General features: G+C 33.5%; 1 protein-coding gene across 4 annotated transcripts in view; it reads right to left on the bottom strand.

The window, feature by feature from the left end:
• Eip93F (Ecdysone-induced protein 93F) overlaps window positions 1-15,875 on the bottom strand; it is a 48,265-nt gene extending 32,390 nt beyond the window's left edge. The window contains exons 1-2 of one of the 4 annotated variants that reach the window (XM_077441845.1): window positions 15,788-15,875; window positions 14,403-14,530 (exon numbers count right to left, since the gene is read on the bottom strand). The gene's annotated coding sequence lies outside the window, so the exon portion shown is untranslated. Of the gene's footprint in view, window positions 1-14,045; window positions 14,531-15,756 lie in introns of all 4 variants that reach the window. The other 3 variants (XM_077441847.1, XM_077441846.1, XM_077441848.1) reach the window with 3 other exon arrangements.
• Between the last annotated feature and the right edge of the window lie 560 nt (window positions 15,876-16,435).

Genomic DNA, 16,435 nt, shown 5'->3' with positions numbered 1-16,435 from the left:
GGGTCTGGTGTGAACCAAATGTGCGTTACGTACATACGAAAATATGTATGTACTCTAAGCAAGTACACAATTAAATTCGAATTTGAAACGACGTGTGAGATCAGACAACAAAAAAAAAATCCTCGGAGATGGAAATTGAGTAGATATAACGTATACCATTCATACATTTTAATCTCGAGGTGATCGATGACTTATGGTTTATTTAAAGTTTACTGTCTAAACTGAAGCTCAAATACATACAACATACGGTAGCAATCACACATGTACTCAACTTGACTCTAAATAGTGTTTGAAGAAACAAATTGCTCTTCAAATATTTGACAGATTAATGTTACTACAAATATTTAAACGCGTGATGATTTGCCTTCTTCATATCTACATATATACATACATATGTAGATATATATGTATGTACATAGATAACGCATACATCCGTAACGAAAATAAAGTAAAAATTGATACATATTCAATTACAGATCGTATCATACAATGCATTTAATACAGACAAAATTCGACAAACAGTTAACGGATATAAAATTTCATCGCGATGCATTTTTTTTAGAACGTGAGGAATGATGCTTATCAAATAATTCAGCACTTTGAACTCGCTTTTAGCAATTATCATGTTACATATAAAATACATATGTATTCCGAATATCTGAAATTAAGATGGAAATTTCCAATGAAAATTCCAATGAAAATTTATTTAAAATCAAAATTAAAAAAAAAATACACAAATTTAATGAATAATAAAAGAGCATAAACAAGCGAGTCTTTTACTGCATTTCATCGGATGCAGCCGAATGCGACAACAAACAGCTGTGGACTTTTGATGCACCGAATCTAGGTCATCAATAATGACGCTTAATCAAACCTCAAACGGTCGCCTGACGTGTCCGCGTATTAAATTAAACTATGACCTTGCGAATTTAATTTTTGCAAACACACTAACCTACACACACGTATTAAATATTTAAACAATGATTATAAAAATATATGCATAAGTACGTGGAGTACCTACAAGTACCTAGTAAGGTACCGCACAGTGGGCCAAGGTCGAACGTGTTAGCACGTTAGAAAACCGATTATTATTTCGAAGATTGATTCTAATCTAGGCAGACACGACGATCGCTAAACACCCCACCAAAGATTAATTTGAAATGTTGACTATCTATGTACATACATAATATACAATATTGGTGTCTCCGTCATCGGAAAAGCGTCATCTGAAATCCATAAACGCAGCATTGAGTAATTCACGGTTCGTTTACGAATTTTCCAATTTTGTTCGCAAATGAACGCATCTAATCGTACGTTTCATTTCAGAAGAACGATCCGATGCAATTTAATTGCATACGATTGCACTTTATGATGATGCGTTCAAGGTCAATGCGCGCAGAATACATTGAAGACACGCGGCTTTCTCAAATCTTACAAAGTGTTTTTTCAACATCAAACACTGATAATGTAAATAAACTTTTATATCGGTTTACTTAATATGTAGATATTTAATATGTAGATATATATTTAGATATACATAATTATGTAGATACGAAAAAAAAAACAAATCACACAAAAAGAGCTCAAGAAGAGCTCGGAAATGTAAACGTAAATGCTATTTTACCACAAACATATTATTTTTAATTAATTATTCTTCTGTTATAATAACAAAATTTAGACATTTTTAATTAAAATATGCGCATATAGATTTTAATATCTATAGATTTAAATTGTGTAAAAGCAAAAAATATCTGAATTTACCAATTATTTATTCGTTTCGATCCCGTAAAATAAGCTCATGTATGTACATACATTTATATGCACACAAGCCTACAAATTTTTATCTCATGCAGACATACATATATTATATCTATGTATCACCATTATCACTAGTAAAAGTGGTGTATTTTCTTTCTTAAAAAAGTCTCCTAAAATATACTCAATTCATTATAATCAAGCTGACCATACTTAAGAGGACAGTCCTTTATTTAAGAGGACAGTCCTTTATCACATACCTCCTTTACGTTTCACTTATTTCATTGCTCTGTCTTTCAGATTTATTTATATACCAAATCCCCTTGAAAATATTTTCAATTTACTACGTTAATTGGTTTTCTATCTCAATAATTTTTTTTTTATCTAAACGTATACTAATTCGAGCGGTAAATGTCTTTTAAATTCGAATAATGTGTATAAATATGATTGTCTAAAATTCTAAATTTTGTATGGTGATATTAATTTTATAATAAATGTTACTAGCTTATAAAGCATATTTTTAAGTTATAAAACGATTACTTATATGTCCTTTATTTTCTCCAAAAAAATATGATCATCGTAATTATAATATAGGATATTTACAATAATTGGTCATCGGACTAATACAATGTTGTTTATAAATACATTTTTAACCTGTCCAGTAAATAAATTTAAATACTTTCAACATATGTATGAGAGAAGTATGTATGTACATAACTAATAAATATCCCCTTTTAATCAAAAATATCACAAATTCTTTTCTTCCGAGATATACATATACAAAGCATATAAAATTTACTTATAATTACCACAGAAAATGTAAATGAAATCTGTAAAATTTTACGATTTTGAAATATAGCTCGAACGATCGATCATATACATACATACATATACATATTTATGTATCATAATAATGATATGGATGTTGCACAAGCTGTGTTGTATGATACACAACCGGTTCGATAGCAGTTGCAATTCCCGATTCCGGCTACGACCCTGACAGGCGACTCCTCTCGTACTTGAATAAGCGGTCAAAATTTGAATTTTACACCGGCTCACACACACACACACATGTGGATAATGTATGTATACCCATAAATATATACGCACAAATTCATCTTCGTGGTCTTCGTTCAAGGTTGGAGTACGTGCATAGTTGGTAACAAGAACCAGTTCTCGTAGTCGTAACGATTGAATGAGCCGCGTTTGCAACGTGCTTATAAACGTTTATCGCGCCATCTACTTATCTATACATACTCGAAAACCTGTCTTTCTCTAGAACTGAATCGAATATTGAGACTATTTAGCCTTCGATTGTTTTTATCACACACACACACACACACATTACGAATTATTGTATGTATTGATTTTTCATTCGGTTTGAACTAGGGCTTCCACCACCGGTTACACCGAAACCATTTTTTTACAGAACCAAAAACTTGCTCGGCTAACCGGCTAATAGACAACTGTCAAAAGAAAAATAAGCATCTTTTCGAGCGATTTACAATGTTAATTAAATGTGCAAGTGTCACAAATAGCATCTCGCACTAGTTTTCAAAATAAAACTACAACTGAGTATTAGGAAAAAATTCAAGACCTATTGTTTTGTATGAAAATAAAAGAATTTTAATAATTTTAATTAACATAATTGACATCGTCAGTCAATGTATTTTACAAATGAACGTGTGTCTTCGATTGCAAATAATATTTGCACAAATTAAGAAGCATGGCGAAAATCGACACATAGCATCGCATAAAAAGTTAAGCCAATTTTTACAAAAATTTTGAAGTGCTTACTTCTATACATATGATTAGCGGAAATATTTTTAATAAAAAAAAAAATAAAACATTCAGTATAAATAATAACTATTTATAATTTTTCGAATCAATATCATAATTTTTTTAATTTATTAAAATGCTTCAATACTCACATTTTTCAAAATTTAAGTCAATTAAGCCATTTTCCGTTGAATTGGAAACCCTAGTTTTGAACGGTTAATTTAGACTCGTATATATTCGCGTGTTTCCTCTACTCCGTTTAAGTACTAGTTAATTTTTATAAGACGCAATTAAGTTATTAAAGTGGTTTTATACATTGTAATAGAATATTGAATAATTTTCAATTCTTTTAACTGCGGTTTCGTTCTAGCATAGTAAGCGGTATTCAATTGCACGAACACATTGTTTGTCAAAAAACAAAATCCTCCTCTCTCTTCCCCTTTTGTCAACCTCGAGTAGTACAAATAGCACCTAATTAGTCTGTCCAACTTTCAAAACCGCGTGTTAAATGCAATCGGGCTAATAAAATCACCGCGTGTGGCGTAAACCGGGAAGACGTACAAGTACTATTGCAACGACCATTTAATTGGGCCAAGTTTCATCTATACATAATTTTAATTTTAGTCCAAAAATACAAAAAACAACACATAAACTTTAAATGTTCACAACGTTCAACATTTAATTGCAAATAGACACCTCGCCAAAAACTCCCAAATATAAACATTTTTTTTAAATAAAATTAAAATGATGTTTGCGAATACGTTTAACTGAGTTAACCTTCACTTTCTATAGACACAAGTGTTTCAAACGAACGACTTCACTTATATAATAATAAAAAAAACATTTACAATTCGAAATTCGACAATACACAAAACTAGACTAGACCGTTTTTTATTACTGACCGACTATCGAATTTCAGTCTGGGTGCGTTGCATAGCGATAATTATATTAAAATGCACAATAACGAGCACGTATCCATAGCATGACATGCGACTCCTAAAAATAGTGCAGTTCATATTTGAATTTGAATTTGTTTGCACAAAGAGGTCACGCAGATAAAACGATCGAGCTATTGTCCGTGACCTATTTCGTTTGAAGGAAGTGTGCGAAATTTATCACACACAAAAAAATATTAATTGGAAAACGCGGTGCATTAAAATGCAGTTAGCATTGAGCCAAGTGCCAGACATGGGTAGGTAAACATTGCCAAATTTGTATGTGCATATATTTTGACAGCAGTTTGTACAAGGAGAGGCAGAGAGAGAGAGTTTCAAATAACGACTGTTTAATGGCTTATAGAGAAACACATGTTTTAAAAATTTTTGATGCGAAAACAAATATTTGATAATAAAAACGAATTTGAAACAACGGCGAAAGCTACAAAGAATCCGCAACAACATATTAAACACACAATGATCTAGCAAATAATCGAAATGGAACATGTCTGCTCTGACAATATAACTGCAACGGTAACAAATTTTCAAATACATGTTAATTGATATTTTTTGCATCCTAACCTAATCTAACACACTGTGTTTGATAATAGAAGGCTATAGATCACGTCTATTAATTACATCAATGATTTCGTAAAATTAATCTTTATACAAGGGTAATATTTTTAAATGAAAATCTTTTACATATACATATACTAACAACGCAATATGACCCTTTGGAATATAGCCTGATTGGAAACATGAATTAACTTATCCACGACGTTGTCTCTTAATTTTGAACTGCACATGCTATTTTTATTCATTTCCTACTTCGTCGATCAATTGATTACCTTCTCAAAAAATGGTAGTAAATTACAAAAAATATTTGATAATTGTATAAAAAAATTTAAAATATTGTGAATATTAAAAAAAAACACTTAGAAAAGCTGCATCTACAACCATGCAACTTACATTTAGCGGTCTTCAAGCGTGAAGTATGTATGATCTCAATCGAAATAAACGACAATGTGTGTAACATGCATGCACATACTACATCCTGAAAATAAGACCCGATTGACAAAGGGCTAAAAAAAAACCACCTCTCTCTCTTTTTCTCTCGCTATTGCAGGGGGAAAGAACATCGGACGGATTTGCGTAAATACAAGTGCACTTTGTAATGCATCGATTATTATTAGCCGGCGCATGTTATACGAGAGTGCACAATGTTGAAAAAAATGTGCGTACGGCATAGGCTTTCAGGCATTTCAGTGCGCTCAGATGAACTTTTTCATACACACAAGAGGAAAATATTAATAAAAAATAGAAATATATACATATATGTATATATCAACCGTCGAGTTGTAATCAGAGACTGTGGGTATGCTACCAGTCCTGCGATGAGCTTTTTTCCCTACCTGTAATGAGTTCACTTAAAAGTACACTCGGTGAACTATGTATGTGCATCCGAAACTATTCGATCGAACACTGATAAACAATATCGGTTATCATATCGGTTGGTTTATCGTCTCGTACCGGTTGGACGACCGGTTTGATTTGGCGTCGCTGTCGATTCTATAACAACCAATCGCGAGTTTAGGTCTAATCTGGCAAACTATCAAATCTAATCTGAAATGGCGAAAAAATATTCAACATTCTGGTTAAGAAAAATATATAAACAATATAATTACAAAAGTTCATGACCCACAGCCGTGTATGTGTATGTATGTACATATGTCTTCTTTGGACGATCGATAGTCGGATACTAAATTATATTAAATTAAATTATAATCATTATCATTGGTAAATTTATTGAAATATTCAAATTGAGTTTTATCTCTTCAAAATAAGCGCATTTAAATGTACATATTTTGATTCGTTCACAAATCGATCAGCATTTAAACTAAAACATAATAATTTTTGTTCGATAAGAATGCGTCAAGTGTTGATAAGCTAGTTTTGTTGGAAAAAATATGTACATACATACATACATATATCGATTATTGTTATCAAACGACTAATTATATTAAAGAGCCTATCATGCTCTAATCGATTCGATCACTGACTGGAAGATTGAAAAATGTATACGTACTCGTACGTATGTTCTAAAAAATTGTAACATCGCAAGGAATGCTCAAGAATCGACACTTTAATTGAACAACGATGTGAAGATAAGATAAAATAGCCCGATTCATAATATCATATATATATGTACATACATATATGTATGTATCACAGTTTGACGAGGACTTTTCAAAAAGAAAAATTCAATATAAATTAAAAATTATTTAATTTTTTATATTTGTGAAAGTTCAACTATTCATATTCTTTAGATATACATTTATGTATTTGATATTATTGTAATCTTTAAACAATAGAATGTTGGAAATTTTTCAGATATATTTCAGTAAAAATGGTTTTTTCATTGCAAAAGCATGTCGATTGCGAAACCTTATCGAAATGAACAGTTCCATCCGGAAATGAGAAAAACAATATTGGCAGAAAGTAATCAGTTGAAAGGTCACGATATCATCGTCAATTGAAATATATATGTAAATGTGAACGATAACTTAATCAAATAATTAGCGTGATATTCAAACGAATAGTATTTTTTTTTTTATTAATTAGCAATTTTCAACAAACTTAATGTAACATCTGTAAAAGCGTATAGGTATTAGTATAAAATAATACATAGTAAAATATCCACGGAAGAATAAAATCAATAAATCCAATACTAACTGCATCATTCGCATAAAATAAATAAATAATTTATGCAAAATTACCCACATAAATCTCAAGATTCGTCGAGTATTCATATCAAGTTTATGCAATATTCTCTACACACATACATACATATTTATATTACATATCATGTTTTCCAAACTAAAATATATGATAGAAAAACAAAATAAATGAAACGCTTTATTTTTCTTGCATATTTTTAATTATTTATAAACCAGATACTGTGTATGAATTTCTTGGATTGTAAGATTTTCCGGAAAATATCCGATTAACCGACAATCAATTAAAGCCATCAGTGCTTTGTCTCCATTCTTAAATTGACGATTATTCTACAAATTCTAGTCAAATTTTAAAAAGTCGGCACAGTCAGAAATGTCCACCAACTGCAACTGCAATTAATCAATTAAAAAGGTCCAGTAAATAAGAAGGTTCCAACCGGGCCGGGCCGCTCGAACCGTGAACCGAAACCGACACCCGGTTTTACCGACGTTTATTTGCTAATCAGATTAGAACATTTTAATTAACGACCACACCGCGCTCTCAACATCATCATACAACATCAATCACACGTGCACGCCGTGCATACGATAGTATCGGATAGATACCCACCTGCACCTATGCACATACTCACTTGCATTATGCACTCGGATGACGTTTGGCGCGAAATCGTAAACACTACCGCATTGCCTTTTGTACATACATATGACACGTTGAAGCGCTCGAGCCAATTAAAACATTGAATCGTACGCCGAAAAGAGCCATGCTCGATGTATACTTGAAAACCGTTAAAAATTGGTGCGAGATTTTATAACTTTTATTGGAACGTTTCGAATCGTCACGGTTAAAAGAAGGTCGCACTGTCCATTATGGCCAATAAAACGACATTTTATGATCGGTAATTATGTCGGCTATGCGTTAAATTTGGATAAAATCAATACTTAGTCGTGCGGTCTTTTTTGTATATTTTATAGCATGTTCAAGTTCGATGCAAATAAATATACGAAAAGATCTAATCGTTGATTTCTCAAAATAAAAGTGGAATAATTTATTCAATTAGAATTCATCTCGATTGATTAATTTATTTATTTAACTTTTGAATGGCTAGAGTGCAAGTTATATATGTATGTATGTATTTCGTTTTCATTAAATTTGAAGAAAAATCGAGACAAACCTGAAGGCAGATATGCAACCCAGCTATAATATTTTATATTCAACTCGAGGATTCTTAATCTTTATGATTCGCGAACCACTTCAAAAAGTAGAGTGTATTCAATTATTACTCATGACTTTCTTATTATATATTACAGCAAGTCAGTCAAACAAAGTATTATTCGATAAAATCGTTTATTATAATAAAAAATATCTTCTTTAAAATAAACTGTTTAAATTTGCCAGAAAACAGAGGTGGTTTTGCGAACCACTAGATGACCTTATAATCTAATCATATTTTAGAAACGTGCCGTTTCAACTACTAACCCATAGCTCGTTTTTAAGATGAGAAAGATAAAAAGAATACCGATGATGATTATCATCAAGCCAGCGCCCCAGCGGTCGTCAACGTAGATCACGTAAGTTGCAAGAACGTGTCCAGAGCCACTTCGAATGCTATCAATTCGCCTTGAGATAGAGATTCACTAGTATATAGTTATAAAGATAAGTATGGACGATCTACACATTTTTTTAAACCTTTTTCCCCACCCTTTAGACTTCCACCTTCATTGTGGCAAAGTTTGAGAGTCTGCGGTACTGTGTACAAGGGATATAAATGAATTAGTTTTTACCGTGGTCTTTTTCGTTCTCCACCAACTGAGTGATTACTTTCTTGGACGAGACGACAATTTCTATACAATACTCGTACGTTGGTACATAAAAGGGGGTAGAAACATATATGTATGTATTTGAACGTGAAAAATATATAAATATTTTAAATGTCTGCTATTTTACAAGATAAGTGAATTCATATATATACATATATATATATATATATATATATATATATATATATATATATATATATATATATATATATATATATATATATATATATATATATATATATATATGTATATATATGTATATATAATATGTATGTATGTAACTAGAAAGAATCTACCTCATATAAAATTAAAACTGAATTCAAAGTAACAACCCAGACTGGACGAGAGCTTTTTATTATAGAATATATAATAAAAAGCATTTTTACTTTGACTATATTGCGATTGAAATACGGCTTGGTAAATATTGTAGGACTTTATTGGTGGGGTATGTATTTTTTCGTTGTTTCGTAATGAGCGAAAAGTGCATGTCCAGTCTGCTAGTTTCGTGCTCAAAAACCATGCCATTTTTCCACCAGAAATGAATACACATTACGTCATAACTTATTTAATAGAAAAACACTGTGTATACATAAAGCTCAGACAATATACATATATAGGTATACATATACATACACACCCAAACATAATAGAAACAACAACCAAGCAAAGGCCAAAAGTTGTGCAATTACATTAATTCGACGTTGGAAGATCGCGGCCGATAACAGATTAAGAGCAGCACACTGCAAAAATTAAAGCGAAAGAAAATGTGTACCGAAAAGTGCATACAATGAGTGCACCGCGAATTCGAAACGATCCATTGTTCGATGCACAATGACGCGCGCGCTGCTATCGTAACGTTGCACTTCGAGCTAAGAGAAATAAAATATGCACTCCTTTTTTTAGACCCCTCAAAAGCGGCTCAAATTCAAGATTCGTCCATTATTAAAATTCACCGTAATGATTATTTTTACGCGCATGTGGTTGTCTACGTGTGTGATAATGTATTTGGCGTTATCTTCAATCAAATGCATTTTGAATGCACCATAACAAAGAAAATCGATCGCGCGTATTATACATATGGACAGTTTCGTGTTAGCATGCGATCAAAAATGGAAAAATAATAATGCTGAAAAAAAAGAAGCGGAAAAAAACTAGGGTGGGTGACAATGCCAGGCCTTGCTAGACAGCTGTATTATATTATATTATAGATATACACGTGGATGCAAATTTTTGTTTGACTTGTGTCAATTGCGGTTGCGCTACGAGGGAAAAATCGCTTTTCCGGATAATTTATTCACATTGGGGAAAATTTACGGTTTTTCTGGCGGACACCACACGCAACTGATGCACGTATCGATGTTGGCTAAAAAAAAAAAGTATGCGAATGATACATCAAATTAAAAATATACTACAAAAACGACAAATCATTTTATAAACTCGTTTTACACAATATACATACATAACTTCTCATCGCTTTTATGGCATCAAAATGCATTTTGATTAAAAGGAATATAAAAAAGACTAACTTTGATAGTTTAAAATAAGATTTCCAGTTATGATTTGTATTATATGTATACATTAGATCCAAAACGTCAATCAACTTTAAGACTTCTATGAGCATAAAGCGGAGACAATGGATCAATACAAAAAGTCTACTCTCATTAGCGAAATTGACTGATTTTTGTTTTCGTCTTGTACTAATTATACCATAAGGTCCGAAGGTCGAATAATAAAATCTGAAAAGTATGCTTTGAGACGATTTAAGAGCATAACAATTTTTTTCGGTTTTAATTTTGGTTATGTATACATATATTTACATACATAGCTGTTTGCTTGTTACAAAACATAATTTATTCTATCACGAAAATACACGCAATACAATATCTTTCAAAAATAGATTTTCAATATACACGAGTGACAAGAATATATGCTAGTTTCAGGACTGATGTGAGTTGAAGCAGTTAATATTTGATATTTCCAATGCTAATTTTATGGATCAACTAAATTTAAAACTTAAATGTATCACAAACATTTAATAACCTTCGCATACATATATGCAAATGACTAAGTACTGTATTTTAACAGCATATTGAATGCAGTAATGTGTATATTACGAAAATGTAAGCTTCATGCAGAAGACATACCAAGCAAGTGAAATTAAGGCATATTTCCACGACACATACCTATGAATATTCCACTAAATGTACATAACAAATAACTGTGATACAAAAAAATGTGAATAAAACCGCATTTAATTTTACACCCTTGATATATACATACAAATATATGTATGTGTAATATAATCAAACTTACAGTATAACAACTAAATTGTATGTTACAACATTTAAATCAAGATCGTAACACTGACACGTGCAAACGACCACGTGGTTACAAGCATGCGTAATAAGTACATACATATGAATAAATATATATACATATTTACTCTATTACAAAATCGAGCCGTCTGAAAAGTTGCATTCTATTGAATAATAAGCTCGCGCAGAAACATCATAATAAAACTAAAATTTCATAACTCGCCATGTGGTTTTTATACTATACTATCCCACAAATACCGACACCCGCTTCTACATATGTACATTCATTTCTGTAATTAATTTCAGTTTTATTTGCAAAACGGATGAACTTACGAAAAATGAAAAAAAATACAAATAAAATTACCAGCACGAACGAACGGTGTCGCACAAGATGTCCGACGAACATATGAATATACATACATATGTATGCACACGCGTACACATACATATTTACACTTTCAAATTTGAACACGTGTATATTCTCAAATACACATACATACATAGATATATGTATGTACAAACACACGTGTAGTGTGTACTACAGTGCAAATGTCGAGTGCACTTGGACCGCGCGTTGCATCTCGCGTGCCGCCGAAATGCACTCTCACTTGGACGAAAATGCACTCACACTAGATTCAATTTCATTTTATTTTTCTTTTTCTGGAAATCGACTACACAACATCCACAACAAAAAGTGTTTTATGGTGCATCTAAAATTCTCGTATGAGCGCAATAAAGTACATGTGTGCAAACATTAAATTATCATACCAAACTATTTTAAGATTAATCATAGAATTGCATATAAACGTGTAATATAGCGCTCGTAGTTTGCTGAGAGATTATTCAATCGGAAACCTTAACTTTATATATTTTATGACTCATTTAGATTCATATAATTGAAGATTATAATTATTACCAAATGAATACATTTGAATGTATCGTCTCTTCACGCTAAGCCAGTTCTGTTGGGGAAAAAAAGGAAAAACATCAGGTAGATTCTATTGATATTTTACTGAATTTAAAATTTAAAATTGATAATACTACATACCTATGTACATAGATATACATATATATACAGTTAGACATAAAATCTTTGACATTTATAGGTAAGACTTTTTTAAACAATTATTGCCAATCTAATTACAGGGCGTAGACGTAGACGTCATTAAAAAATCTTGTCGACTTAAAAGTTGAGATTATTTCATACAAACAGTACCCACTAAGATTCTCAATTTTATACAAATAAACTATGTATGTATGTAATTTTATTTATTGCATGTTATATTCGACGGTACGGAAGACCTGGAAGGGTTGAATCACAGACTTTGCTCTCGTCTCGCGAACGTGCTAACACTTACATACAGACAGACATACTACATAATTGCATCAAGTTTGTACGTCTGCAGTATAAACACACAAACACCGGTTAAATAATACAAACACACAAAACAGACATATACACACAATAAAATAATACCTAGAGATAAATGTGTCACGGTCGAACGTGTGTAACAACCGATAAACGTAATTCGAACATTTGCAAATAGTGTAACGAGCATTATTCGAATATTTGCACAATTAACCAATAGATATATATGTACATCGATAATACTTCTATTTGATCTGCTTACTGAAACAAATTCATCCAAATACAAATTTTGTTATATACAAATTTTGGCACATTTTTTTTACATAAATGCATGCGTATGTACATAGCTTACGTAAGTACTATAATAACGAAAATATTTGATATTTAATCATCTCTTACAATATAAAAGTACATATGTATGTAATGCTTATGAAGTAACATGCACATATTGGTCATTAATAAAAATGAAAATACCCTCCCCAAATACGGTCACATTTAAATCAACGCAACTTAATATATAGCCGTTGAAATTTATCCAAATTTTAAAATAACAATCATCATTAAAACCGCCTACAGTTAATTTGTTAAAATTTTTCAATCAAATCACATGACCGGAATTATTTCTTTACAACGCCTGATTTACATTTCGGCCCATGACTAACGCTACGCAGAAAATTTGACACACACGAATTAATCAGAATTTAAATTTAGACAACTCTTATCATATTTAATGCATATTTTGAAAAATATTAAAAATGATAAGAAGTGAAAATAAAAATCGAGCAATCTATCAACTTCCGACGTCTATATTGTACGTATATATTACAATATATGTAAAATATAATACTACACACGATCGTTTCATACAATACGTATTGAAAAATGTGTTCGATGTTATTTGATCCAACATAAACTAAACATATCGAGTAATAAACTAATATTACAAGACAAAAATTGTAAGCGAAGTTTATAGAATGGCACGAGTCCCGAAACTACTCATTGTAAAAAATGCGCCGCACATGAAATTCATCTTAAAAGCAAGAGTAACCTTCTAATAAAAGATATTGGAAACATCTTTTAAATTTTCCGATATTGGATTTTCAAGATGTTACAATTGACGTTTCAAAAAATAAGTATCCAAGAGGTTTATCAACCACAAAATAAGAATTCCTGACCTATACATGCATACATACATAGAAAGAAGATCTTTCAAAGTGCATAAAATTAATGAAAAATTTCCCATGACAAACGATCCTTGTATGCATGCATGTAGACACCCGACGCACTGCAGACTAGCTGTACTTATTATAATATACTTTTAAGTGTGCACTGTACTTACATTCGGCCCCTCTCGCGTCTCGCTGTCTCGTTGCACACAAAAAACGTATAAATTGCACTCGGTGCCTGCGTCGGTGTGTGTGTGCGTGCAATTGCACTTAGGGGCGACGACGACGACGCGTCGACTACCCGAAAATCGAACGCGTACGCGAAAACGCAAAAACCAAAATCATATAATTATACTCATAAATAATATAAATATGCGGTTATACATATATGTATAATATATATATCACGTCACGAACACATTTGTAATTAACGATGAAAATTATGATGATGATGATTGTAAGTTGACTTTTATACGCAAAGTCCACGAGTAGTAGTAGTATACAGTTCTATATAATAGTAGTAGTAGTACCGGCACACCGTGCACCGCCGGCGAGTTTTCATTGTGCACTTGCACATGCATCTGTCACCACTTTCGCCGTGCACTCGTTGTCCCGGTCGATTTTCAACGTGTATGCACTCGTTTCGAACATTTTGTCCCTTCAAAAACAAACAATAACAATCGATTATTAATCATTCACGCACTTACGACGACCGCCCGCGTACTTGTGGATGGATTCGTTGCACTTTCGCAAGATTCAAAGATACATTTTCACAATCACTTTTCTAATCATTCGGTTCAAATTGCATTTCGGTCAAATCGGCAATGCCGATTTTTATGTTATATTTTTTATTTCACACTGCCGAGTTAACCGAAACGAGGATCACATGCAAAAACACTGGAAAATTTTTCTTCCAAATCCAAAAACGGCTCACAGATTCACTTCAGATCGACAGATTCACATTCAGACTAGACATCAAAAAATAAAATAAAAATAGAGTGAAAACAATAGAATACATTTTCACAATCACTTTTCAAATCATTCGAAATTGCATTTCGGTTAAATCGGCAATGACGATTTTAATTGTGTATATTTGTTTCACACTGCCGAGTCAACCGAAACGAGGATCACATGCAAAGACACTGGCAAATTTTTTTTCCAAATCCAAAAATGGCTCACAGATATTCACTTCAGATCGACAGATTCAGATTCAGACTCGATGTCAAAAAAAAAAATAAAAAAAATTAGGCAGTGAAAATAATAGAAGCACACAGCGATCATAGAACGTCATCCATTCCAAATCCAAAAATGGCTCACAGATATTCACTTCAGATCGACAGATTCAGATTCAGACTCGATGTCAAAAAAAAAATAAAAAAAATTAGGCAGTGAAAATAATAGAAGCACACAGCGATCATAGAACGTCATCCATTCCAAATCCAAAAATGGCTCACAGATATTCACTTCAGATCGACAGATTCAGATTCAGACTCGATGTCAAAAAAAAAAAAAAAAAAATTAGGCAGTGAAAATAATAGAAGCACACAGCGATCATAGAACGTCATCCATCCGGGAGAAAAGTACGAAGCGGAAGACGCGCGTAAGAAAACAACCGGCACTCGAACGCGGCTTGGGATAGGACATGGTCGATCGCGAATCTTTTGCACACCGATTCGCATATACGATTGGACTGCGACCACCGCACGCACGGCACGTCCACTGTGCGGTTTGTTTATGAGGATTTGACGGGATCTAGTGGTGGAAAGGGTGGGCGGGCAGACGGGCGAGGGGTGGGTCGGGTAAATTTAAACTAGTTCAAAATAGGCGTATGGGTGGGCGAGTGGGTGGGTGGGCGTATGTGAATAGTGAGTGCATCGATCGCACAGTGGTGTAAGTGGCGAGTGTATGAAGGTACTGGTGGTAGTGATGGTGCGTTTCGCGGCGCCGAACAAAGGCAGGCGTCCGGGCGTCCGTCCGTCCGGCGGTTGTGCATCGACTGCAGTGCGCTCTGCCGGCGGAACTGCACACTAGGCGGCTGCACCGGGGCGGGGAGGGGCGCCCGGGGCGGCGGACGAGAGGGGCGGCGGCAGGGGGGCGGGGGGGGGCGGAAGGGGGAGCGCCCCTCCTCCTCCCTTCGGGACGGGAGGGTGGGAGTGTGAGTGCGGCCCCCCGGGTACACCCCGCCTAACGGGGAGTGCGGGTGCACGTGCGCACGTGCGCGCGCGTGCACTTCTTGCATGCACCCAGATGCACTTCTTCGCGCTCCGGAGGGAGAGATGCGACGCGACGAATTTCGACGACTTTGGTGTTGGAATTTGCGCGCGCGGAGCGAGGGAGACCGAGTCTCGCGTTTCCTGTTTGAGCCGCGTCTTGACGTCCCTAATGCCGATAAATACCGATTCGGAAATTATTGATTCGGCGCTGATTTCCTTCGCGACTGTTAAACGGATCGAGCCTGAAAATTGGACATGAGAGCGACGAACTTTAAATAATAAAAAAATATATATATAGATTTTTTTCGCGACTGTTTTCAGGCTCGATCCACTTAACATGGATCGAGCCT

Source organism: Arctopsyche grandis, chromosome 11 (assembly GCF_051622035.1).
Source record: "Arctopsyche grandis isolate Sample6627 chromosome 11, ASM5162203v2, whole genome shotgun sequence".
In the NCBI taxonomy this organism is placed as follows: domain Eukaryota; kingdom Metazoa; phylum Arthropoda; class Insecta; order Trichoptera; family Hydropsychidae; genus Arctopsyche; species Arctopsyche grandis.
The sequence above is the reverse complement of the archived record's forward strand: the minus strand, read 5'-3'. Positions and strand labels throughout refer to the sequence as shown.